Raw genomic sequence first — 26437 nt, forward strand, 5'->3', positions numbered from 1 at the left:
ATAATAAGATATTTGATGCAACTGAATTGAAGTAAATGTTGCACTTACATTCTATTGACTGCTTATCAGTCTTACAGCTTAAGTAAGTTTTACTGACTGCCATAAACTTTCTCTAAGCTGCTTCACTCATAATAACAATTTAAGTGTTATGGAAACTCTTTCTGAAACCGGCATATTTCATTTTTACATATCAAATTTTCAAGCATTTGTTACCTGTTAGGTGTAGACACTGTAATATTTGACAGTTTAACTAGCTTGAATGTAGTTTTGGAACTGTACAAAAATAACCAAAGTAAAAAATAAAATGCTTCAGACGAGGCTTATAAGTGAAGGAACAGTAACTACCTCCTCACCATGACCTTTTTTGTGACTTTCAATTCTGTTTACAAATTCGCCAAGGAATACTTGTGCTGAATCAATACTTATTGGGTCATCATGTTAATAGAAAAAGCACTAATTCCTGTTGTTGCGGCCTTCCGTTCAAGAAATAAGCTTTTGCATTTGCTTGAATGTCTAAGGGATACTTACTTGATTCTGGGCGGCAACGGATGAACGCAGGGAGTTTCTTACATTTTCAAGAGATCTACTGTATTTATTACACATCTGACTCAATATCAGGACAACTTCGTAGACAAACAAGGGAAAATCTGTGGCTTAGGGCCTTCTTCATGTGGGGGAAAATTACGTAAACTCAAGGGTTCTCTTAACTAATTATATTTACATAACAAACACAGATCAGAAGAATGATGAATTACTGGGCAGGTAATAATTAGGGCCTGCTAAATGAATGAATCCTACACAGGATAAATATTCTATGCCGATATGTCCTTATAACAGGAAACATCACAGTAGGGGTAGAAGGGGGACTGTACATGGATAGAGCAGAGTTATTCCATCTTGCAATATATGCAAGATGGTTACTTGCAAGAATAATAAGATGCTCAAAGAGAACTGAGGGAATGCACAGATGGTGCCAAATAACTCAGTTCAACAATAAATGCATAATTACGTTAACACTGAATGCTCCAGCACAAATTACTGAAGGTGATTGTACAATGGAAAATAAATGAAAAACCAGACAGAGAAATTACAGGAATCGTGACTGACTAAGAAACCTTATTCCGGTACATTACCTTCGTCAAGATGACGTGTCCTCGTTCGATAGGGCACTGGCGATGGAGGAGGGAATTACAGGAAATGCCACTACAAAAGTATACTGGTTCAAACCTCCCGGTCAAACACATGGAAAGTTCGAGGGTCAGGCAAGGTTAAGGACATGTGTCCTCCGTGGCATTCTGCGCTCTTCTCTCTCTCTCAATTGCCGCTGCATTGTCTATAAATAAACTCAGAGATTACGTGGCAGCGTATGACTAGGTGGCACAAAGGTCAATCTTCGTCACGTTTTCTAAATAGGCCACATGGCATCAGGTAAACCTTGTGGAGGGTTAACATGGCAGGCAGCACCAACTTTCCCTTTTTTGGCTCCTCCCTTGCCACTTATTGAGGCCAAGAAGGTATGACAGTCACCTGGAAACAAGGCCTTAGGCAGTCATTTGAACAGAGAGATGGGTTAGGCTTAACCATTTTGGGGAATGAAGGAGAGAGTTTAGGAAGGGACGAGTGGAAACCCACAGTTCTAGTAATTAAAACAATTGAAATGAATTTTATTTCTTTCTCTGCTACGCTACAGATGTAAAAACAGGTGAGGTGGCTTGGAAAGAGATCCATTGCAATATATATATATATATATATATATATATATATATATATATATATATATATATATATATATATATATATATATATATATATATATATATATATATAAGACATTTAGAATGAATATGTTATATCCAATTTTTTTAGCTAAGCATCTTTTTTTTGGAGTTATTCTGGGCAAAGATAAACGGAAACAGTGCCCGCGTATTCAGCAAGTTAGTGCTGGCAAAGGCCTGGCGTCAGTCTGGCTTCTCATGGAGACTAGGGGCATCATGCCTTGGGTGATGTGCTGGCTATGTCACCGGAAGTTGTCAAGTTCCGGTAAAGTGTTCATTCGTTTGCTTTCATGGGTGTCATACAAAGTGTGAATAATTCAATCTGAGTACAGGTTAGACATTTGGGATTAGATTTCCTTGTGCTCAGATCCGCTTTCCTGGAAGACTTTGTGACTGCCTGTGAGGTAAGCTGAAACTTTATTTTCAAAAAACTGAATGGGTTTCAATAATTTACTGATTCTTTGCACTAGTTACCATGCTTGAATATCTTTTTCCCCATTTATTTTTATCTGCTATGTTTCTTTGATTTTTGTTTATTGATTTTTATTTACCATGTTTTATTATGTGCAAATATCCCCAAAAATATGCCCCTTAGAAGCAACTATAACTGCTTGAACCTGAGTTTTAATCACCGTTAATAAAGACTCTGCTTCTGTCTCAACATTAAGTAAGGTAGTTTAAGAGGAAAAAACAATGGAAACATCTAAGTCGCCCAGAACACCATCAACAGTAACCAGTAACCCATCCAAAGATGTCCTCAATTTCTCAAAACCCTCACGCAATTTATTTTCACTGTCCTGTAATGCCGTCAAAAGATTTACCCTGTATAGCTAATTCCGCCGCCACTTGGTCAATCTTCACTAAGCTTGCAACCGGCACACTAGCTAACGTCCCTATAATTACAAAAAATTACCTTTACTATAAAACCAAATATATCATATTCATTCTAAATGTTTTTCGTGTATATATATATATATATATATATATATATATATATATATATATATATATATATATATATATATATATATATATATATATATATATATATATATATATATAACGAACTAATTGGTGCAAAACAGCACAATAGACTAGATATTTCATTGTAATTATTATATAAAGAAAAATCAACGAAAATACATTAAGAATCACACTTGTTCCCGAAGACCAACTTCTGCAAATCAACTCAAACTTCCGCTCGAATGGCGCGTTACATTTTCTAATAATATTCTGACCAAAAGAGAATTTCCATCTGTAGTTCTGTTTTCTACAAAGAGGCGGCGTTTCGACTTCTGGAAACTGGACGCTGACAAACAAACGCTTAACGCCAATTATCACAGAAAGATTCATTTCCTCTTTTCACGACGTAATTGCGCGGTAACTTCATACGATATTGCAAGCACCAATTAACTTGGCGTCAAAAGATATTTCCAAAGATGTATACTTCAGGTGTTTTCATTCACTTTTGTGCGAATGCTTCACGTCGTTGCTCCTGCTACAAATTTTGGATGGATTTTGGAATACATGGAAAGAAGGTAAGAACTAAAACAGAGGAGTCTGAGAACGCAGTTTTTTGCTGCCCACTCAGCTAGTTGATCCTCAGAAGATCTTCAACTCAACTAAATGAAACAGCCCTTCGCGACACTGGTGCAAAAATAACCACTGGAAAAATCTCCAACGCCGACGGATGGTCGGAATTGAACATTTCCAGAGACTGGAAACAATTCTAGAATCATAGAAATTGTTTAGCTAGAATTTTGGAGAGGTGCAATACCTGTATACATTTCAGAACAATCAGACGTCCGCAACGTACAGTTTGCCAACATCTTTCAGGATTGAATTATTTTATCCCGCGAGTCATATGTATAAAAAAACTGAAGCCCTTGAAATGTGGGGTTTTTTTTCGACTAAAAAAAAATGGCGTTTAAGTCAATTTTTCTGATATCATTTTTGCTATTGTCAATGATACTTGATAATGCTAGTTATGTAAAATTTCCTATACAAAAAAGCACGATATTTTTGTAATTCTAACATAATAAAACTATAGGATAAAGTAAATCATTTTATACTAATATAAATCCTGTTTTGATTTTATAAAAATTAAATAAATCCAGGATAAACTTTGCCAAGAACCGTTACATTTATTTATGGCAGAGGGTTGAATTCAGAATGGTTACTGCATTGCACTACCTACACAAAATGCGATAATTTTTGAAAAGGCATAACTGCGCATGCACAGCCCTATATGGAAAACGTTATATGCAGTTTATAATTCACTTTTGGTCAGTTTATTTCGCATAAACTGGACATTTTCAAATTTTCTGAAAAATGCGTAATTTTTTTTGCTATGATACACAATGAGCTTTGAGTTTTTACCAGCAGTTAGGCTTACATCATGATCTAAATATGCAGTGAGCTCATCAACTCGTTCCTTAGTAATGGACATCACTTTATTAGAATTAAGCTAAAAGTAACTGGCTCAGATAACCTCACGATATGTTTGTGGAGATATATATACATATATATATATACATATATATATACATACATATATACATACATATATATATATATATATATATATATATATATATATATATATATATATATATATATATATTATATATATATATCCGATGGGAAGGACAGATACGATATCTTTTCCCTGTAATGCTTTTATATTTTAATTCTTGATCTTCATTCGCATATTTGCAACCTATTCAATGAAAGCTTGGTTTGCAAGTACGATGACAATTGAACAAATCCTACATCAGTGTGCTATCAGATGTTAAGGGAAAATGACTGAATAGTTTAGAGGCATGTGTCATCAAACTTTCAGGGACATTATCTACACGTTCAGAGTAATAGTTATTTCATTTTTATTTTTAATCCTATCTACACTGTCCGCACTCTGCTCACTAACACAAAAAGAATTCTCGTTGCTGCTTAACATACAGGCCAAGATCAAGCTGCAGATTTTCCTTGTTAATTTAGGTCTGTCATTAAATCATTCCAAGTTCACGAGAGGCGTCTTCATATATTGTACAGAATCAGTGTAAATCTGAATTCTTAATGAGCTGTTTATTGGTCATTGCTTCAGAAAACTACTAAACAAGTTGCAATTGCATTATTCTCATTATGTTTGAGGCTATTTTCTTGCCGCCTTATTAATCTGATTATAATTTCTGAATAATATCAGTCCAATATACGAGGTTCTGTACCCAAGTGCTGTAGTGTATTATTTTTACTCTTTTTATTTATAAATAATAATAACGTTCCGGGAAATACTGGGCTCTCATAAAACGGCCTACTCCCATTCCCTCCTCGCCCTGTCTTTCGATCGAACGCTGGTCTGTTCAGATATGAGAGAGAGAGAGAGAGAGTCCTAAACTTCATCGTACAATAAATTCGGAAATCATGGGCTGACAGCATCCGTGTTCAACCTGAAGACGACTGGTTGGGAAATTCTCAATAATATCCAAAAAGGGGATCCATAGGTATTGAAGTAATTTCTTCTGTCATTTATATTACCTCTTACCGTTATACTGAACTGTTTTCGGATTGATGCAAATTATCATGATTTAATCAAATGCACTACCAGTTTGTATTTTAAACGTATTCTTCTTCCCAGCTTGTTCCCACTTTTATATGGGGTCGCCGTGATGCCTTCGTTTGAAGGAATTTGATTTGGTCTTCGGGGTAGACTTTGTAGTCCCGATCGGCTACAGCAAAACTGGCAATTATATATCAACGATATGTTATCAAATGGTCTTCGGGGTCTGTCTTGTAGAGAGCGAAGCATTAACTATGCCGTGGACTGTGGAACAGGGTGACCCTTTCCCATCTCCCCTACCTTTGACTCTCAACCAATCTCCGGTATCTAGTTAGACCACCCGCCAAGACCAGCGAAAATAAAGTCCTGTAAAGATATATCACAAAATAAGAAGATATTTGCTGAAGTTTGATTTGAGTAAATCTTGCCCCTTGCATTGTACTGCACTACTTATAAGTCTTACAGTTAAAATTGTTTTCTCGGTTGGTTTACTTGCTATGGCGATTCAAGTGTTACAGAAACTCTTTCTGAAACTGGCCATCTTTCCTTTTCATACGTATCGAAACTTCTAAGCAATCGTTATTTGTTAGGTGTAGACACCATAAGATCGTTTCTTTTGACCTGCCCAATGAATCTTTACAGACGATCTATCTGACTTGAAAAAGGTTTTGGAACTGTCAAAGAATAACCTAATCTTCAAAAAGGCTCTTGATGTGGCTCGTCGTTCAGTAAACAGTTTACTACCTGCTCGTCATGAGTTTTGTTGGTTACAACCCTATTTACAGATGTGCCAAGAGATTCTTGCGCTGAGTCGGCATTTATTGGTATATTCTTTATTAAGCCAAAATGCTGATTCCCGCTTCCACTTCCTTCCTACTCAATAAGGGAGGTATCACATTTGGTTGATTTTCTCTACAGAACTGTAACTATGGAAATTAGAAAATGGCAATGAACCAAAGATTGCTCGAGAATTCGGCTAGTGAACGTTTTTACCAGCAGTTAGGGTTACATTATGAACTAAAATATGCACGGAACAGATTAACTCGTTCCTCAGAAATGGTTACCACTTACTTTTCAATTAAGCGCAAACACTCTCATATATTGTACGGAATCTATGTAAATTACTAGTTATATGTTTTACCAATCTGAACACTTAATAAGCTGTTTATTTGTCATTGCTTCAAAAATGAACTGCATTGGTTGCATCAATTCATTTTTTTCACTTTTGTCCTCAACGCCCACTATGTTAAGACTATTGTCGTGCCCCTGATTATAACAAGAGATAATTTGATTATAGCTAGTGAACAATATGTACCCAAGATTATATGAGTCTGCTTACCCAAGCATCGCAACACTGTTTTTACGCAACACAGTTTTAAATTTCATGAAGATCAAAACTTCAGTTTTGACTTTCCTAAAGAACAAAAGTTGAGTTTTGACTTTTAAAGTTTTAAATAAAAACGTTCCGCGGAAACTAGGCTTTCATAAAACGACCTAATTGCATTTCCCGGGGTCCTGTCTTTGGATCAAACGCTAGTCTGTTCAGATATGAGAGAGAGAGAGAGAGAGAGAGAGAGAGAGAGAGAGAGAGATGATCATCACAAACTTCATCGTGCAATAAATTCAGACATCGTGGGCTGAGAGCAGCATGGCGCGTTCGACCTGAAAACGACTGGTTGGGGAATTCACAGTGATACCCACAAAGGGAAACCATGTGTAATGAATTCACTTCTGCTGCCATTTGTATTACCCCTTCCCGTCATAGTCAATAGTTTTGGATCGATGTAAATTATCATAATTTAATCAAATGCATTATCAACTTACATTTTAAACGATTTAATTCTTGTAAGAACACAATATAAAAACTGGCAACTAAATATAACGCATTCCTGTCAAATGTCGTTGGGAATGCGACTCCTGTCAAATGTCGTTGGGAATGCGACTTGTAGAGAGCCAAGTATTAACTCTGCCGTGGGATTCTGAAGTACCGTGGACCTTTTCTTTCTCCCCTTCCTTTGACTCTCAACCAACCACCAGTAACTAATTGGACCGCTCAAGAAGACCGACGAGGATAAAGTCTAAAGAGATATATGTCCATAATAATAAGATATTTACTGAAGTTTAATTGAAGTAAAATCTTGACGTTGAATTGCACTGTGCCACTTATAAGTCTTAAAGCTAAAATTAGTTTTCTTGACTGTCACACTCTTCTGTAAATTGCATCAGTCGTTACAGTATTTCAAGTGTTATGGAAATTTTTTCTGAAACGGCTAACGAATTTCTAAGCATTTGTTACCTGTTAGGTGTAGACACTAAGCTAGTATTTATTTCTTTAGACCTGTCCAATGAACCTTTACCGACAGCTTAACCAACTTAAACGGAGTTTTGGAATTGTCAAAGAATACACTGATTTTTAAGAAAGGCTTCTGATGTGGCTCATTGTTCAGTAAACAGCAACTACATGCTCACCATGAGGGTTCTTTCTCAGCTACAATTCTGTTTACAAATTAGCCAAGAGAAAAATGTGCTGAATCAACACTTGCAGATTCATCTACTGAAAGGCAAAAGCGATCATTTCTTCTGTCACTGCCCTTATATTCAGGAAGGGAAGCATCGCATTACTCGATTTTCTCATCAGATTACTCCAAGATTCGACTTCAGAACGCTTATAAGCCTAATAATTTCATTTACTCGTTGGCCAGGTAAGTGAAACACTACTCCTTGATTTAACTCGTTTCCTTTTAAAGATCACTAATTTATCTATAATCCCACCTTCCCAGTTGCCCTTACTAACCCAAATAAAAAAAAGACCTGTATTTAATATTTGCATTTTAAATCTCTTGTCCTGCTTTTTAAGGCTAAATAGCTTAATAGATGAATTTTAGTGTTATTCTTTTCACCATCAATGCCCTACCGAGTGGATGTATTCAGGAAGTGATTATTGATTACTTCAAACTGTAGAGTGCTGCAACATCAGTTAAAGTCATCGATCCCAAAATACATCATTTGCTAAGAGAATATACCATAAAACGAAAATACAAATTCATAAAAACATTCAGTCGAATCATACAATTATAAATCCACCGGCTCATTAAGATTGCAATGTTACACAAAACCTTGTGAAGTGCCATTTCATTCTGAGGAGGGTTAATGCATAATGATTATGAAGCTGCTTTCATCTCTTATTTCGTTCTTGACTAGCGAGTTTGCGATCTCAAGTGGTGGTAGATTTCAAGGAGGACAAGCATTTTTGCTTGTATTTTTTTTTCTTTGGTTAGGGGGGAGGTGGGGGGAAGCTTGGAAGTTGCACCACAAGCGGAAGGGAAGGGCTTTTAAAGGCGAGTGAACTAACGGAAGAACCTCTCACATTTTTTTGTTTTTACAGTGTGATAGTTGCAAGTCTGAAGATAAGCTTTAAAAAAAAAAAAGTGTCAGAGTAATTTGTTGCCTCAAAAGCTACAGATGGTGCTCGACCGAGGGCGATGAATTGCACTGGTTTCTTTCGTGGGAAGGATTTTTGTGGCAGTGCATTTCTTTTTTTTTCCTCTCTTTCATTTCCCGTGGTTGAACCTCTGACTTCTAAAAAGGAGAATTGGTGGACGCCGTGAAGATGGGAACGGGCATTTGTGGTTTTAGGCAAAGAAATGGGAAGGATGCGAGGGCTCGATTAAACAGGAAGCCGGCGCTGGGCTTCTGTGTATCTTTTTAATTGTTGGCAAGAAGCCGAAATCTCTCTCTCTCTCTCTCTCTCTCTCTCTCATCCTCGTTGCACAATGGTTATGCACTTGGCTTACAGTCGACTTACCGCATTCTATCCCCAAATCGAACAAAATTTAGTTTTTATCTACATCGTCTCTGTAGACCTAGGCAGTGGAATGGGTATCAGGATATTAATGAACTACTGTGAGTCGCAACGTGGATGGAGAGAGAGAGAGAGAGAGAGAGAGAGAGAGAGAGAGAGAGAGAGAGAGAGAGAGAGAGAGAGAGAGAGAGAGGTTAGGACGAATAGGCCATTACGTGGCAAACTAGCAACGGGTCATTTAGCACTATTCAGTCAACATTCTGAAGAAGAGAGAGAGAGAGAGAGAGATATGACCATCCTATAAATATAAATTTAGATTCTTTTTCAGTCCTTACTTGCAGGAACAACGAAATGGAGTTCGGAGTGGTTGAGTCTCTGTATACCCTAAGAGACAAACCCTCTCTTTGTAATAATGAAAGATCAGTTGAATTGCTGTGTTTTTACACTTAATTTCTACTCATTTTGACAACAAACTTTGTGCATTTGCATATCTATATTTCAAGATTTTGCTGCCTGTTTAGTTTATTAAATCTTGTAATAGGTTTTTTTATTTTATTTTATTACTTCATTGATTTTAATATAACATATATTCCATTATAGATCGCCCGATGACGAAGGAATGTAAATCTCCAAAACTAGTCACAACCAATAAAGGTGCTCTTCATAAAGGGCCTGGTTTTAACATTTGTTATTCGTGTCCGATTTCTACGGAACTCTTTTATCGCTGATATAATATATATATATATATATATATATATATATATATATATATATATATATATATATATATATATATATATATATATATATATATATATATATATATATATATATATATATATTTATATATATATATATATATATATATATATATATATATATATTATAAATTATCTATATTTATATTTTAATTCTCCATCTTCTTTCGTATAATTGCTACCTATTTAATGAAATCTTGGTTTGCAAGTACAAAGACAGTTTAACAAATCCTACAACACTTATGTGTGATCAGAGGTTAAAGGAAAATGACTGACAATTTTTGAGGCATGTGTCATCAAATTTTTAAGTACATTGACTACACGTTCAAACTGATGATTATTCCATTCTTATCTTTAATCATATCTTTACTCTCTCTGATCACTAACATAAAAAAAAAAAAATTCTCTTTGCTCCTTAGCATACTGGCCAAGATTATCAAATTTATAGTTTTTCCCTTCATTATTTTGGATGGAAATAATTCAGTCATAATTCTTTAATTAATCCATTCCAAGTTGATTCGAGGGTTCTTCACATAATGTACGGAATTCATGTATATTAGTAGTTGTATAGGCTTAACAAATCTGAACACTTAATGAGCTGTTTGTTGATAATTGCTTCAGGAATCAACCTCGCATCTTGCAACTGCACAATCCTCATTATGTTTTAGACTGTTATCTTATCGCTTAATTAATCTAATTATTTAATCTAATTATAATTCGGGAGTAATGTCATTCCAAGATTATACGAGGCTGTGTACCCAATCATTAGAATATTTATTTTTACTATTTAGTAAAAAAAAAAAAAAACCCCGTTACGGGGAAAACTGGGGTTTTATAAACCACTCAATTCCATTCCCCCGGGGTCATGTACTGGGATAGAACGCTCATCTATTCAGATGAGAGTTGAACGTGCTAACAATTGCAATGAGAGAGAGAGAGAGAGAGAGAGAGAGAGAGAGAGAGAGAGAGAGAGAGAACCTCATTAACATCATCGTACAACCAATTTGGAAATCATTGGCTGACAGCTACCATGTTCAGCCTGATGACGCCTGTTCGCGGAATTCACAACGATATCTACAAAGGGGATACAGGTATAATAAACTAATTTCTGCTTTCATTTATATTTCCTCTTCCAATTAGAGTGGACAGTTTTCGTATCGATGTGAAATATGGTAATTTAATCAAATGAACTGTCAATCTGCATTTTAAACGATTTAATTCTTGTGAAAATAAAACAGCAAAACTGACAATTAAATATCAACGCCATTTTATCAAGTGGTGTTTTTATAAGTCTTGTAGAGAAACAAGTGTTGGTTATGCCCTGGGCTTGTGGAGTAAGGTGGCCCTTTCCAGTCTCCGCTGCCTTTGGCTATCAACCAACCTCCTGGACCACCCACAAAGATCAGCGAAGGGAAAGTCTTATAAAGTTATATCACAGGATAAAAAGATATTTGCTGAAGTTTAGCTGAAGAAAACTTGCCCTTTCATTGTACTGTACCACTTACAAGTCTTACAGTTAAAATTGGTTTCCTTGACTGGTATAATCATACTATAACTTGCTTTATTTCTTATGGAGAACCAAATGTTATGGAAAATGTTTCTGAAACTGTCCATCTGTTATTTTCACACGTATCGAACTTCTGAGCACTTTTTATTTTTCAGATTTAGACACTAAGATTTGTTTCTGAAACCTGTCCTATGAGTATTTGCAGTCAGATGAAATAACTGGAATAAGGTTTTGGAATTGTCAAAGAATTACCCAATTTTACATAAGGCTTTGATGTGGCTCTCTTCGTTCAGTGAACAGTAACTACTTGCTGACCATGAGCTTTCTTAGTCACAGCCCTATTTACAGATGTACCTAGAGATATCTGTGTGAATCGACACTGATTGGTTTATCCTTTATTGACCCAAAGTGCTAATTCCTGCCTCCACCGCCCTTCTGTTCAATAAGGAAGGTATCACATTTGCTCGATTTTCTCTACAAAATTGAAACTATGGATTCTGCTACTGAACGTTTAGAGGCTTTTAATTCATTAGCACTTGTTACCCAAGTAAGCAAAAGACCACTCTAGGGTTCAACTGGTTTTCTTTTGAAAATCACAATTTCCCTAAAACTCGTTTTTTTTTTCTCCAGATTAAAGGTTACTAATCCATAGAACCAAAAGGCCTCCCTTTTTCAGTGTAAGTATTTTGAATCTCGTGTCTTGCTTTGCAAAGATAAGCGTCAAAATTTATTATATTAAGCAATACTATTACCCAATGCCTTCAGGATCTATGCCCCATCCAGTCAACATATTCAGGAAGTAATTAATGACTAATGTAAACTTTACAGTGCTTTAACATCAGCTAAAGTCATCGATCCAAAAGTAAACCATTCCCTTGAAGAATACGCTGTACAAATGGAAAAATAAACACCGCTCACTAAAAAAAAACATTCAGATGAATCATACAAACATAAAGTCAACAGCTCATTAAAATTTTACTACCACACAACCTTGTGAAATGGCATTTCATTCTGAGGATGGTTAATAGAGCCATGATTATGGTGCAGCTTTCATCTCTTATTCCGTTTTTGACAGGCGGGTTCCAGATCTCAGGTGGCAGTAGATTTCAATGAGGACAAGTATGTTTGCCTGTGTGTTTTTTTTTTTTTTTGCTGGGTGGTGGGAGTGGCCTTAGAAGTTGCTTCACAAGTGAAAGCGAAGGGCTTTTAAAGGCGAGTGAACTAACCGTGGAATCTCGCATTACTCTTTTTTTTTTTTTTTACAGTGAGATAGGCGTTTGGACTACATATCGCTGCAAGTCTCAAGATAAGCTTTGAAAAAAAAAAAAAAAGTTTCTGAGTAATTTGTTGCCCTCAAAAGCTACAGATGGTGCTCGACTGAGAGCGATGAATTGGACTGGTTTCTTTCGTGGGAAGGATTTTTATGGCAGTGTATCTCCCTTTTTTTTTCTTTCTTTCTTTCTTTCATTTCCCGTGGCTGAACCTTTGACTTCTAAAAAGGAGAATTGGTGGACGCCGTGAAAATGGGAACGGGCATTTGTGGTTTTAGGCAAAGAAATGGGAAGGATGCGAGGGCTCGATTAAACAGGAAGCCGGCGCTGGGTTTCTTCTGTGGGTCTTTTTAATTGTTGGCCAGGCGCCAAACTCTCTCTCTCTCTCTCTCTCTCTCTCTCTCTCTCTCTCTCTCTCTCTCTCTCATCCTCGTTGCACAATGGTTATGCACTTGGCTCACAGTCAACGTGACCGCGTTCTATCCCCAAAATCGAACAAGGAAAGTAACATTATTAGGAATATTTTTTTTTTAATCCAGAATGTCTCTGTTGACCTAGGCAGTGATATAGGTGTTCCTGGATAGCATTGAACTGCTGTACGTCGTAACTTGGATGGGGACGAGAGAGAGAGAGAGAGAGAGAGAGAGAGAGAGAGAGAACACTAGACGTCAGCGATTATAAATCGGTCAAAGGGTACAACACTATATTAACTAAAATGCGGGAGGGCCTCGACGAGGTGACCCAGTCCACCAGAACTACCATTTATAAGATAATTCATTAGATAAGCTCTCTCTCTCTCTCTCTCAAACTTTTATCCACTTTCTTTTACCTCATCTTTGTACAGTATATACAACCCTTGCATGGACTGTAAATAATGCCGAGTCCTATATACAAAATCTTTTTCACATTATCATTATTTCTGTTATAAAACAGAACCAGCTACAAATGAAAAACTTGATTCTGGAGTATACATTAAGCTCCTAAACGGGTTTACAAACCGGTATAGGGGAACACAGAAGACTCATTTGGAAACCGGGTTTGGGAACAAAGAGAGGTTATTACTCCAAATGACGCACCATCTTTGTTCCTAATATGAAATTCCTTTTGGAATCCTCATAACAGGGCGAGTTAAAACTATTACACTGTAGGGTCCCACGTGGACCCCACACACCGACATCGCGCGAAACGTGCGGACACAAGGAACACAGCAACGTCACGCATCTTTTATACACATATCTTCTTTCATATTATTGTTGCCGTACGCATAACAATGTCAGCATTTCAGCCATATATGCACCATAGCTTCAGTCATACCTTGTATATTAATTTACATGTGTATATATTCATCTCTACAAACACAAATGATTGTGTGGTGACCTCTGTTTTCGTTCGCCTACAGTCAGGTGCTACATTTCCTCTCGCAAGAGTTATTGACCTGTTTGTTTGTCGTGCGAATACGTTAGTAAGTTTGTAGACGCTGACTATTACTCACTCCTTCGCTACAACCCCAACTTCGACAACAATTTTTCCTTTTTACCGTGGAACAAAATGTGTGATATCGACAGATACTCACAGCCATATGACCCAAAGCGGGAAAACAGAAAGATATTACCAGATGTTAACACAGGACAGTAAGGTCTTCCTTTTAATGATGGGCACGCACGTATACATATTTGCAGAGACAGATGTGTTTTCTTATACCTAGACTCATAAATACGAAGAGTCAAATCATCGTAAGACAGTGATACGAGAGTCAATAACGGTTTTATTTACCCATCTCCTCCACCAGTCCACTTCTGTGACTGTGAAATGTTGCGAAGTTAATGGAACCCATTTCTCTTTTGCTTTTGGGGACCAGATGTGGTGTCGAACCTTTCATCTTGTTACGGGTCCCGCCGGTCCCCCTGGCGTCAAGTTCTTCTCATCTAATAGAAATATGGAATCATATTTCACAGTCAGTTTGAGGTTTCCTCGCCCAGTGTTCGTTTATTGCATAATTTTTCACTTTTATGACCCGTGCGAGAGTGGCCGTTAGTGTTTCGTCTATAGAAGCCTTTGGTGAGGAAGATGGATCTCTGAAAGTGATGATGAGGAGAAAAAAGTTAAGACTATCAGCTTTCTTGAATGTACATAAATTTCTGGTAAAACTTATGTTCGCTTAAAAAAAAAAAAATTAAAAAAAAATTACACACAAACACGCACACACAGTATATATATATATATATATATATATATATATATATATATATATATATATATATATATATACTGTATATATATATATATATATATATATATATATATATACTGTATATATATATATATATATATATATATATATATATATATATATATATATATATATATATATATATATATATATATAATTTGTACTCATGGCATTTTTATGGTCAGATATTAAGCCAAATATAACCCATAACTGTCGATTTCACTTTTTACCTTGGGAATAACTTCCACCTACACGGGGAATTATTTATAAGTTTCTTCATGAACTGATCACTTTTGACAGTGATATTATATATATATATATATATATATATATATATATATATATATATATATATATATATATATATATATGTATGTATATATGTACACACTCGTGTATATTTGTGCGTATATATACCTGTATGTCCATCACTGACAATAAACCATATATGCTATGAATAATTTTCACAATACTGATGTGTAACCTAGAGGCTAAAGAGGCGTTAAGCGTTATATCATTAGAGACAAGAACTCTGTTATTGAGTTGAAGAGCCCAGTGTCAAACATTTTATGAATGGGAGAGACACAACGAAGTCGCCTTTCATCATAAAAAGTAGAGGTGCTTTTAAGCGATAAATCTAACGCATTACGTCGGGATTCGTTGTTTTTTCAGCATTTATGATAAGAATCTGTTTTGCTTATTTGCATAAATCCGCATTATGAAAAGTGATGCTGTGCCTGCATCAAGGTCTCAGAGCAAAAGACTATCAACAGCTCAGAACTTTCCATTAAGCTGAAAAAAGTTATGCGACCGATGCACAAACTCAGCTGCCTGCTTCATCGTTGTTTCAATGTGATTCTTGAGACTTTAACCAAGGTAAACGTTCCCAACCATTCCAGTTTGGTAAGCGTGCGGTCACAGATCTTTGCGATTTTGAATTATAAAACTTTATTAGAGAATACCTTTAGGTGTTGGTAAGGTCAGTGTCTTGATTCTGGCCACTACTTCAGCTGTACCTTGAAATTCCGAACTGCCCTTCAAGGTATACCAACAGAGTCAAATTTGGTACACCAGCAAAGGAGTCCCATACCAGGAAAAGATAGCTAAAAGCTTTGTTTTCATGACAACAGCCACCCCCCCTCCCCCCATGGTCAGTTTGCCAGCCGTGTCTTAGTATGAAGATATTTTTAGGAAAAATAATGACCTTTCTGACTTGTTCCATATGAGCAACGGTGACAATAACAAATCTTGTCACCTTCTAATTGCACGGAAAATTATTATGTGAAAAAATATGACATTATAGCTCACACAATTCAATCACAGATATATTCAATCACTAAATATAACGATACAGTTATCAGCCATCTTAGCTGAAAACTATGGTAAAACGTCTTCTCCCACGATTCATCGTTCCTCTTATAACAAAACCTTCCCTACGTAAGTGTTAGCATAGATCCCCATGGCATTTAATATTCCCCCGTCCCAATTTTATCTCCTGGAGAGGGGCAGCAATCGCCTTCCCGTCGATCTCTTGACATTCCTCCCTCGATCATGCTTCCCCTTCATTGAATCACTTCGGCCTCTGCTCATCCGGGTAATGCAGAGTCTCACTTTTGGGGAGGAAGGGCAAAAGAAATGCGCTGTAGAGGAAGGAGGAGGAACCGGAAAATTACTAGGAACTGCATGAAATACTTCGGTAAATGACTCGACCTGAGGGGCAAATAAGGGAAATCAGTAAAATTTGGAAAAATAACTAAAGTTTTGGATGGATTCAATCACAACGAATGAAAACAATACCATTCAAGCGAAAAGCTGACCTTAGTAGTGTTTTTGAGTTAATTAGAGTCAAGTAAAATAATGTAAACAGTTAATGTGCGATACTGCTTAGTGTCTCGTAAGGAAAGTTGGGTGCACAGTTCCAAGACTTCAGAAATTGTTCCTTGCAGGTGACAGAATCCTGTTATACCGTTTATTACTAAGGACTTTTATTACGAGTTAGTTAACTGGTTGTAATGCTCAAACAAATATAAGTTGTCCAACTCATGAAGCTGATAACAAAGTTCTCTGAAGGACTGAATTACCGCCGAGGGAGGTTTTACAGTCGTAATATTGCGGGAGTCTCAAACACAAACTGTTTTCTTGTATGCGAAGTGAAATGTCCACCCATGGACCTTTCCAATGCTTTGAAGTTTACGGTTTGTACGGTGGCTTATTCTCACGAGAGAGAGAGAGAGAGAGAGAGAGAGAGAGAGAGAGAGAGAGAGAGAGAGAGACGTTTAGTTCTTTATGTGCAAGTCTTCTTACATTTATGTTGCACAGCTACGCAACCTGTGTAGGTTACTTTTGCCTAGGAAGTTCCTATAAATTTTTCAGTGTCTTGCAACAGTAATCTACACATACATTTACCACGAAAGAAAGACGAGCATATCATTAATTTAATTCAGAAGTAGCGATGTCTCTCTAGTAAATAAAAGTTATAGCAAAATGGTTCAAAGTTTACCTTATACTCAAGATACGTAGCTTGCAAGGCCTATCTGTTGTTCTCGAAGAGTTCTGAGGATGGACCAAGCGCATACGAAGATTTTGTCCTTTATTCAGACCATAATGAAGGGATCTTCATATCACAAGCCACGATATTTTAGCTTGCTTACACCACAAGCTTCTTTAAAATGTATAGAAGTGTTAAGGAAAGCATTAATATTGTAACTGAAAATGAAAATATGCATACAAGCGTGTAAGATCTGCAAAACACTTTATACAATAGTTACATCAGACGAATGGTGACTGATGACTATCAGCTGGAATACAAAATATTAGAAGAATTAGATGCAACAAACGAAAATAAAGAAAATATAAATGAGAGACATGACTTCCAAAATGAGTGGACGTGAAATCTTTTCTGAAAAACTCCCTCATAATTTAGGCGCAATTTCACGTCTTGCAAATTTCATTGCTACAATGAAATGGAAGGCTTAGGATGATAATGACATAAATGATGATAGATGATGAGCTTTACTGAAGAAGAGTTTCTTCCCCTCCTCTTCTTTTCATTTTTTATTCTCATTCTTTCACTCTCTCTCTTTACTTTAATCTTCTTCCCTTTTTATCTTTCCCTTACCGACGCTGGTCAATAGCCTCCTCCTCCCTCCTCACTTTCTTACTCCAAAACCACCTCCTTCTCCTCCTCCTCCTCCTCACCAATTCAGATACATTCCGTCCTTGCATTCTGGCAACATAAAAAAGAATAAAAAATATTTCGGTATTTTCCTCTTGAAGGCATTTTTTTTTTTAAAGCCAACGACCTTCTATTTCGTCTTTAGGCTGACGGCACTATCGCCCTGCCAAACCCAGCCGTCGAAATTTTCATTGGGAAAGTATTAAATTTATTTTCTTTTCATTTTGAATCTACAGATTTTATGAAGTAAATATTGCAACTTGCTTTCCCTTTATCATAGCTACGGAAGCCACGTGTTATTGGTTTTGATAATTTCATACCAGTGACTGAATGATTAATATTGCCAGGATTACTGCTCATTTCATATATCTGAGCTGCACACACGCGCGCGTGCACACACACACACAACACACACACATTTATATATATATATATATATATATATATATATATATATATATATATATATATATATATATATATATATATATTACTGACACCTTTTATGTATCTGTATAGCACATTTGAACGGCCACTCGTTGGAACAAAAGCCAGAAGACTGACAGCGAGACCAAAGGAAGATAGCACAGACTCAGGGAGACAATAGCAAGATACCTCAAGTTGTTAGAGGCACTTGGTTTGACTGCTTCATCTGACCTTCCTCAGAAAAGTATAATTTAAATATTCAGAATAACTGACAAGACTTGGCGACAATCACGTGACCGCCATTATATAATGGCATCTTTTAATTCGGCTCATAATTATATAGTCTTATTGAAGTGATTTGTACTTTCATAACTCCTTATAAGTTCAGACCCTTATTATATATATAAAAAAAATTTGTGATGAGATGTTTCGTCAGTGTTCTCACAATGTTCAGATTTGTTTCTCATGACAAAGGAATCTTTGGATACAAAATCTCGAACATTAACCAATTACAGAAAGTACAAACAAAAATATACAACGTAATTCAAATTACCCAGAAGGATGAATATCCCACATTCAAATTATACAGAAACGGCATACTAAAAAAAAAAAAAAAAAAAAAAAAAAAAAAAAAAAGTCTGTGCTCATAACAGCGACTTTGTAGGAGAAAAGAAGAATCAAACTTGGGGGCTTATAAGCGGTAGCGTACTTTTAGCAAGCCCATCTCTGGCTCAGTATCAGAGTTGGTCGGCAGACGATGCTCACTTGTTTCCACATACGCATGACTGGCCGAAGAACATTTTGGGTAAGTCAGATTGGAAGTCCGTGTGCAATCCAACTATAACTGTGGCCAAAAATATACTGTAAAACAATATTCACGAACAACAACTTTTTATCTTTCAGAGTTAACTCCTTGCGCGAAGCATGTGTCACTGCTTTCAAGGCAGCTACTTCTTCGTCAGTTTCTGCTTTGTCAGTGTGTCATTATTAATGTTCTCAATAAAAAAAAAAGAGACTACTAACTGCTCTTGTCACTTGAATTTCAGTTGAAACCCATCCTAGGACAGTTTTTGATTTGGCAGACGATTAATTTTAATGTTGAATTTTTCAAGCTAAATTTGGTTGTCCTGTTGGAAGACAGGGATGTTCATGCGTGAACCTCACCGGTGTCATCGTAAATTTGTCAGTTTATGTCAGACGAAACGCAGGTAAAATTAGCTTCGATAAAACTGAGGATTATCAACGCACTTCAAACTGACCTTCATTGACACCATATAAATAACGACTAGTCTCTGATCTTCTCTACGCGTAAAAGCTACAAAATCAATAAATATGGCTGATTTCTTTTATTTTAATTTTACTCTAGGAATTTCATTTCACACTCATCAAACCAAATATAAGACTAGAGAACATTTCACGCAACATTTCCCTTCAATGTAAATCAAAATACAACGAGGAGTCTAAACAAAACTGATCCGAATAGTCGACCTATATACATGAATAACAGGTCCATTCGATTCGATGGTAACTGACCTTCTGGTTAAATTGCCCTAAAAAGAAAGGAATATTACGTGACATGATACACGTGTTAGCCATTGCATATACGTTGGCAATGGGTTCTTCCACATGCAAATTTAAGCCTCTTTTCTTCTGCATGCCAGTAAACCAATTTTTGATGAAAGTGTTCATCTGACAGTTTCTTGCCTCCGTTAACAACACTACCAGAGACACCGGACTTTATTTACTTCAAGGAATTAAAAGAAAAAAATTTGGTGACTTACACGGACTTGTCTAGTCTAAAGCCAGGCGTAATAGAGGATTTCAAATAAATTTCTAGTTTTAATTTGCTTTCCATTTACACACACACGTATATAAATAATATATATATGCATACATACATACATACATATATATATATATATATATATATATATATATATATATATATATATATATATATATATATATATATATATAATTTATATAATTTAGTTATTGATTCTGCATAAAATCTCACAAGATTTTCCAGTTGCAGAGGAAGGTGGACGCAATATCAATAAAAGGAATGAGGAACTTCGGGTTCAGATACTTATCGTTGGTTTCTTTCTTCTTTCTCGGAGTTAATTTTCTAACAGAGGAAGGGGAAGGGGAGACGGAACACTGAAGTCTGTTTCTTCTTGACTCGACGACCACCACTAACCTCACCAAGTCAATGGTCTTATTAAGAACTGGAGGAGCAAGTTTTCAAGTTCCTGCTCTTGAATTAAGGAAGGATTATCCGTTCACTGGAATTTGTATATATAAGCAACCATCCATTTTATATTTCTTTGAAAACGCTCTAAATGGGTATGGCTTGCATCGCAGAGAGCGTTCGTGAAATGCTTTTGCAACAATTTAGATAAATTCTTAATTGTCCACTTGACCGTCGATGAGCTGGTATATTGAAGTTAAGACGCCTAGATATCCTGATGCATTCACGGTAACAGTAGTTTATAAAATGACGTATTTGTGATTCTAGCTGGATTTACTTCTTGGCATCAGCGGGATCTTTTTGATATGTAGTTGCTGTTCAAGTGATGTTTTCCTATTTTCATACGGGGGCTCTCCAATGAAGTGCTTTGTGTATGACTTCCATTTAGATTCTTTCAAGGAAGAATAATGCTTCCATAAATACGCTGACCTCATTAGCTTGTCTTTCCATAATCCCGTTAGTTGCTGAAGCGGTTTCCTCTCTAGATATAATAGCGTCATGGCTTAAGGGAAGTTCATAATATTGTAGATGAATTCAGTAACCTCGGAACCATTAAACGCTTCAAGTAGTGCTGCTGCTAATTTGCTACGGAAATATCTTTTGGTTTTCAATTAAGGGCTTTCATTAGCGTTTGCTTTCAAGGATGAGAGTTCATCTATCGCTTTATTGTATACTCCTTTGTACTTGATCAGCTTTTTAAGAAAAAGAAAACTGGCTGACAGTTACAAAAAGACTCTTGTAAATCAAATTTTGCGATACACCGTAAACTTTATCTAATCGGTAAGAGTAACTTCATTTGGATAATTTACATTTCTCTACGTCTAAGAAGTAACTTGAATCAGCAAGAGTGAGCTCTGCTGATTAAAAACTGAGAGACAGCTGAGTGGCTTTAAATTAATGAAACTCTGTTTAACTTCATTTCAATTTAGGTCGTGTACTGTCTTTTTAATGCCAAACGTCGCACCAAAAATTGTGGAGAGTGCGCCAAATGAAACAGACGAACACTTGGCAAAAACAAATCAAATAAAACCTTTAGGAGGCACGCTTGCTCCGCGACTGGAATTGACTTTGTTCGTATAGCTGTCCGAGAAGATTTTTTATTTGCCAAATGCCCAAATGCAGAGAGTTTGAGGAATTTCATTTCTTCTATTTTCGTCGAACAGATAAATATAAAAAAAAAGGGAATGTGTATCCTCGCTCTCATTAAAGGCTACGTTGGATCTCAAATGGTGAGAGACGCAAAATGAAGGTACAGTCAAAATAAAATACTGCTCTTCGGTCTTAAATTTGGCTTAGATATTTCCTTCCTCTCTCAGAGTCTTGGAAACTGCCCTGTTTCCCAGTAATCTTTCCTGCCTATTACGTTGGACTTTATTAACGATATACAGTACGACATCGACAAGATCTGAACTGCGCTTTTGGCCTTAAAAGAACCTAAATATTTGTTTTTTAATATATTCTTTTGTCCTAAAGATCTGTTTTATAGCTAACTTTCCGTTCTTTGAGAGTGAGTTATAATGATGGTATAACAAAATTCTAGATAAAAAAAAAACGGAAGTAATGAATGATTTACGTTTCCTTTCAGATGCCTCCTTTTGATATTGGATCTCCAAGTTGTTACAAATCTATAAAGACTCGACAGGTTAAAGCCCGGCACCAACTCTTTATATAACCAGTACGAAAACAAACACACACATATAAATACACACACTAGATATATATATATATATATATATATATATATATATATATATATATATATATATATATATATATATACATATACACACACATATATATATACTGTATATATATATATATATATATATATATATATATATATATATATATATATATATATATATATATATATTAACCTCACTCCAAAACTACCTTCCGAATCTAAACGCTAACACCTTTCGGCACTACCTCTAACATTCCTCATTTTCGTCTTGTGCAGTTTCGTCTACGACCTCCTTCTCTGTTAATGCCATGAATCAGATTTTCTTCCCCGAGGGTTATAGGTGAGAAGCCTCGGAAAGGCCACGTGCAATAGGCGAAGGGAAGCACTATCATGTCAGCCATTCCTCACTGAAGGGACAAAGCTCTTGGTCTGTGAGTGTGTAATTGAGGCTTTTGATTAATGGGCTTAATGATGCATCGCAATTAGGGTTATCAATTTCAGGGAATGAGAGACGGCGTCTTCAGTTAATGAATAAAATACGGGTTGTGCAAAGCTTTCCGTGAGGATACAGGAATAGAACAGGACGGAAACAACAACGGAATAAGATATAAGATATAAAATTTAGCTGAGCGCTGTGACCTACGAGGTCATTCAGCGCTGGAAGGGAAATTGAGATTGAAAAGGTTTTGAAAGTGTAACAGGAGGAAAACCTAGCAATTGCGCTATGAAGCTATTGTCAGGGGAGGATGGAAAGTAAGAGGCAAGAAAAATATGAACATAGGTATAGTAAAAAGAATGGAAGGGGTTGCAGCTAGGGCCCAGAGGGACGCTGCCAAGAACCTTACGTAATGCATATGGGAGAGAAAGGAGGACGCGTGGTAAATCAACGAGTTTAGTAACAAATAAAGTTTGATCTTTGTAATTATACAAAATACGACATTAACAATAACTGCTACAATAATGGTTATAAACACTATAGAAAAAGTAGCAGCGGTAATAATAATCTAAAAATAATTAATTACAATGAGAGAGAGAGAGAGAGAGAGAGAGAATCAATACTAGACTGTATCCTTCATTTCTAGTATACAAGAAAAATAGAGCTAATTTTTCTTTTGTCATATAAATCATGGAATGAAATTATCTAAGTTGTTAGGCTAATGAAGTACGATCTACGGTAGAATGCCCGTGTCATCATTTCGCTTCGATTTTCAATGAAAAATAAAACAATAAAACTCTTTGAGTAATTTATTGCTAATGAGATAAGTGCTGGGGCGGTGAGTCATTTGGATTATCGGAGTGGGTTGGGTCATCAAATGCCTTTGTACAAATTCTCGTCAGAAAACGAGGTTTGAAAACCTTCTTCTGTCAGGGTGCTAAGTGACTTGAGTGTCTATCCTGCTTATATATGAACTTATGAATGTTTTGTGTATTTTAACCATTGTGTTACTTCTTTTATTGTTATTATTTCGCTAAGAAATAAGGGATTCTTTATGATGTTTTTATTACTCTTCTTATTTATCTCCTTCCCTCTATTATCTGTGATTGATGAAATTTGGTCGTTAGTTAACTTGCAGTTGGTATCCAGAAATACCTTTGACCTCCACCTGTTTTCCAAGTGAGTGATCAATTTAGAGAATAAAATTTAATAATATTTTCCTTTTTAATTGGAATTATTTTGATAGGATCTTGTGGTCTTCAGAATTCGATCATGACAGAGATATAGACTCAGGTATATTTAACCTTGAAGTATTTGCATGGTAACGGGGAATTTTAACGGATATAGTTGCACTTTCCTCTGATTTTAATAGATTTTGATACGTTGGCACCGCGAGAGCTGCTGAATGCTTTTCCATAAGTTTCTTAGCTTGACCTATCTCCAGGGTAACAGGCCAATTTGAAACTTATTATTTTGTTTCGTCTCTTTTCTAAGGTCATGTGGCGATCTAAAAACCAGCAATTCATTTGTCAGAATTTTTTCTTGATTGTGATGAAACTTGTCAGGTAGGTACTTAGGTGTGCATAAACATTTGCTAAAACATCTCTTCTTAGGAAATATTTTTCTAGGTCACGTGTGTTTAGAGGTGAGCATTTTACTTTTCCTCGGATTTCAATTATTTTTAGCCATGTTACTTTTCCGGTGATTTTTTTCAAGGTCAAAATATATCTAGAGCTCCCTGAAATTCATTTCTCTGTCCTAGTTAAACAAAGTAAGTCTTATGCAGAAATAACTGAATTTTTTTGCTATTGCAATATAGAACTTTGATTTTGATTTTTATCTGGTCGTCGGAACAGATACATTTCTATTATTACTTGAACTTTTCTCACATCCTTATGAAACACGTCAAAACATTTCCTCACCAATGGGTCCCGTCATTCTTCACCATGGAGCATACTCTAAATGTATTTATTGTCATATTATCCGCAGTATCATAAGTAGATGTAGCTAAGGTAATTAGAAAAAAAATTAAATACCTACATTTATAATTTCTCAATTCCCTCTAAACATAATTTACATTTTACTCTTCATTTAAGTACATTCTTGCTGTTACGAAGTAAACCCTGTCTGTAAGTTACTTGTAGTACGAAAAACCTATTCTTCATTCAGAAACTTCAGTAGCAGCTCCTCCAGCTTCAGAGAACAGACAAAAACAGACGCAGTCTGAAACTCACTGTCTTCAATATGCAGGAAGTCAGGGCGTCTCCTTTTGTCTGCTTGATCTTTACAAAGCCCCTGCGTCTCATTCGCCCGACATCTGGCCTCTCCCTGTCCCATCTTTCACTAATGTAAGCTTCCTGGCACTGCTCTTGTGCTGCTATCAGTCTCTTGAGAAACTCTCATACTGGAATGCCTTGACAGACTGTTTTCTTGCTCTGTTTTCGTGTTCTGTTATACTGCTTTTTTTCTACTAATTTTCTCCGAAAAGTATTTTTAGTAGATCATATTTTTCGTCACTTTATTGCCATTCCAGATAATTAACATAGATTATAGATCATATTTTTCGTCACTTTATTGCCATTCCAGATAATTAACATAGATTATCTTAAAGGATATTTCATTTTCTAATTTATTTTAAAGAATTTATATGAAAGAGCCGTTGTCCATAACTTATAACTGATAGTTTTTTTTTTATATCGTAAAACGTTAATGAGAAAACTCTTCTGTTTTATTACTCACTAATTTCATGGTCTTATAATTTTACAGCAAAATAAAAAAACTGCTTCTTTCTGAATCGGCTTCATTATCGCGATGATTTTATGAATTCTAGAGACAGACATTTACATTTTGGTCCAAAATGCCATAAGCTCATAAAAACTACTCAGTATTCATGGAAAATCTTGAATTATTAACAGCATCAGTGATACAGTTATCTTAAAATTCCAGTTCAGTTTATTGAAGGAACCTCGTCTCATGCAGAATGTAAATGCTTCCCAATAAATCAATCCATCATCAGAGATAATATCGTTTGGTATTGCTGCATTTCGCAGAGTTTATGCGGGGCGTATTGCAAGGGAAAAAACAATTTGCTCTCATAATTAGTCTTATTCTGCCTCTGGGTCTCCAAAATAAACACGCCATCCGAAATACGATCTACTCGTTGCCCAAGTTTTAGATTATTCTTTTAATGACAAAACGGATAGTATCATGAATGTCTCAAGATTTTTTGAGATATCTTTCAGTCTTTAAATTTCTTCTGCATCGGACTTAAACTAATGTCGGGATTTTCATTAAAAACTAAGTAATTTTCATTAAAAACTAAGTAAAGTGAGAGGCCCGAAGTACTTCATGTCTTCATACACTTTGTCGCTACATTCTAATTATCTCATAATGCTTCTCTACACGTGTTACTGAAAAAAAAGTTCTTAATTTCTGGAAATTTCCAACCAAGGGAAAAGTCTTACATCCGTTTAATTCAAACAATAATAGTGACAGTTAAGGTAGCCTGATTTAAAAAAAAAAAAAAAAAAACTGGATTTTATACTGAATTTAAGACTGTCTTCATC

The sequence above is a fragment of the Macrobrachium rosenbergii genome, chromosome 19, assembly GCF_040412425.1.
Source record: "Macrobrachium rosenbergii isolate ZJJX-2024 chromosome 19, ASM4041242v1, whole genome shotgun sequence".
Classification (NCBI taxonomy): Eukaryota; Metazoa; Arthropoda; class Malacostraca; order Decapoda; family Palaemonidae; genus Macrobrachium; species Macrobrachium rosenbergii.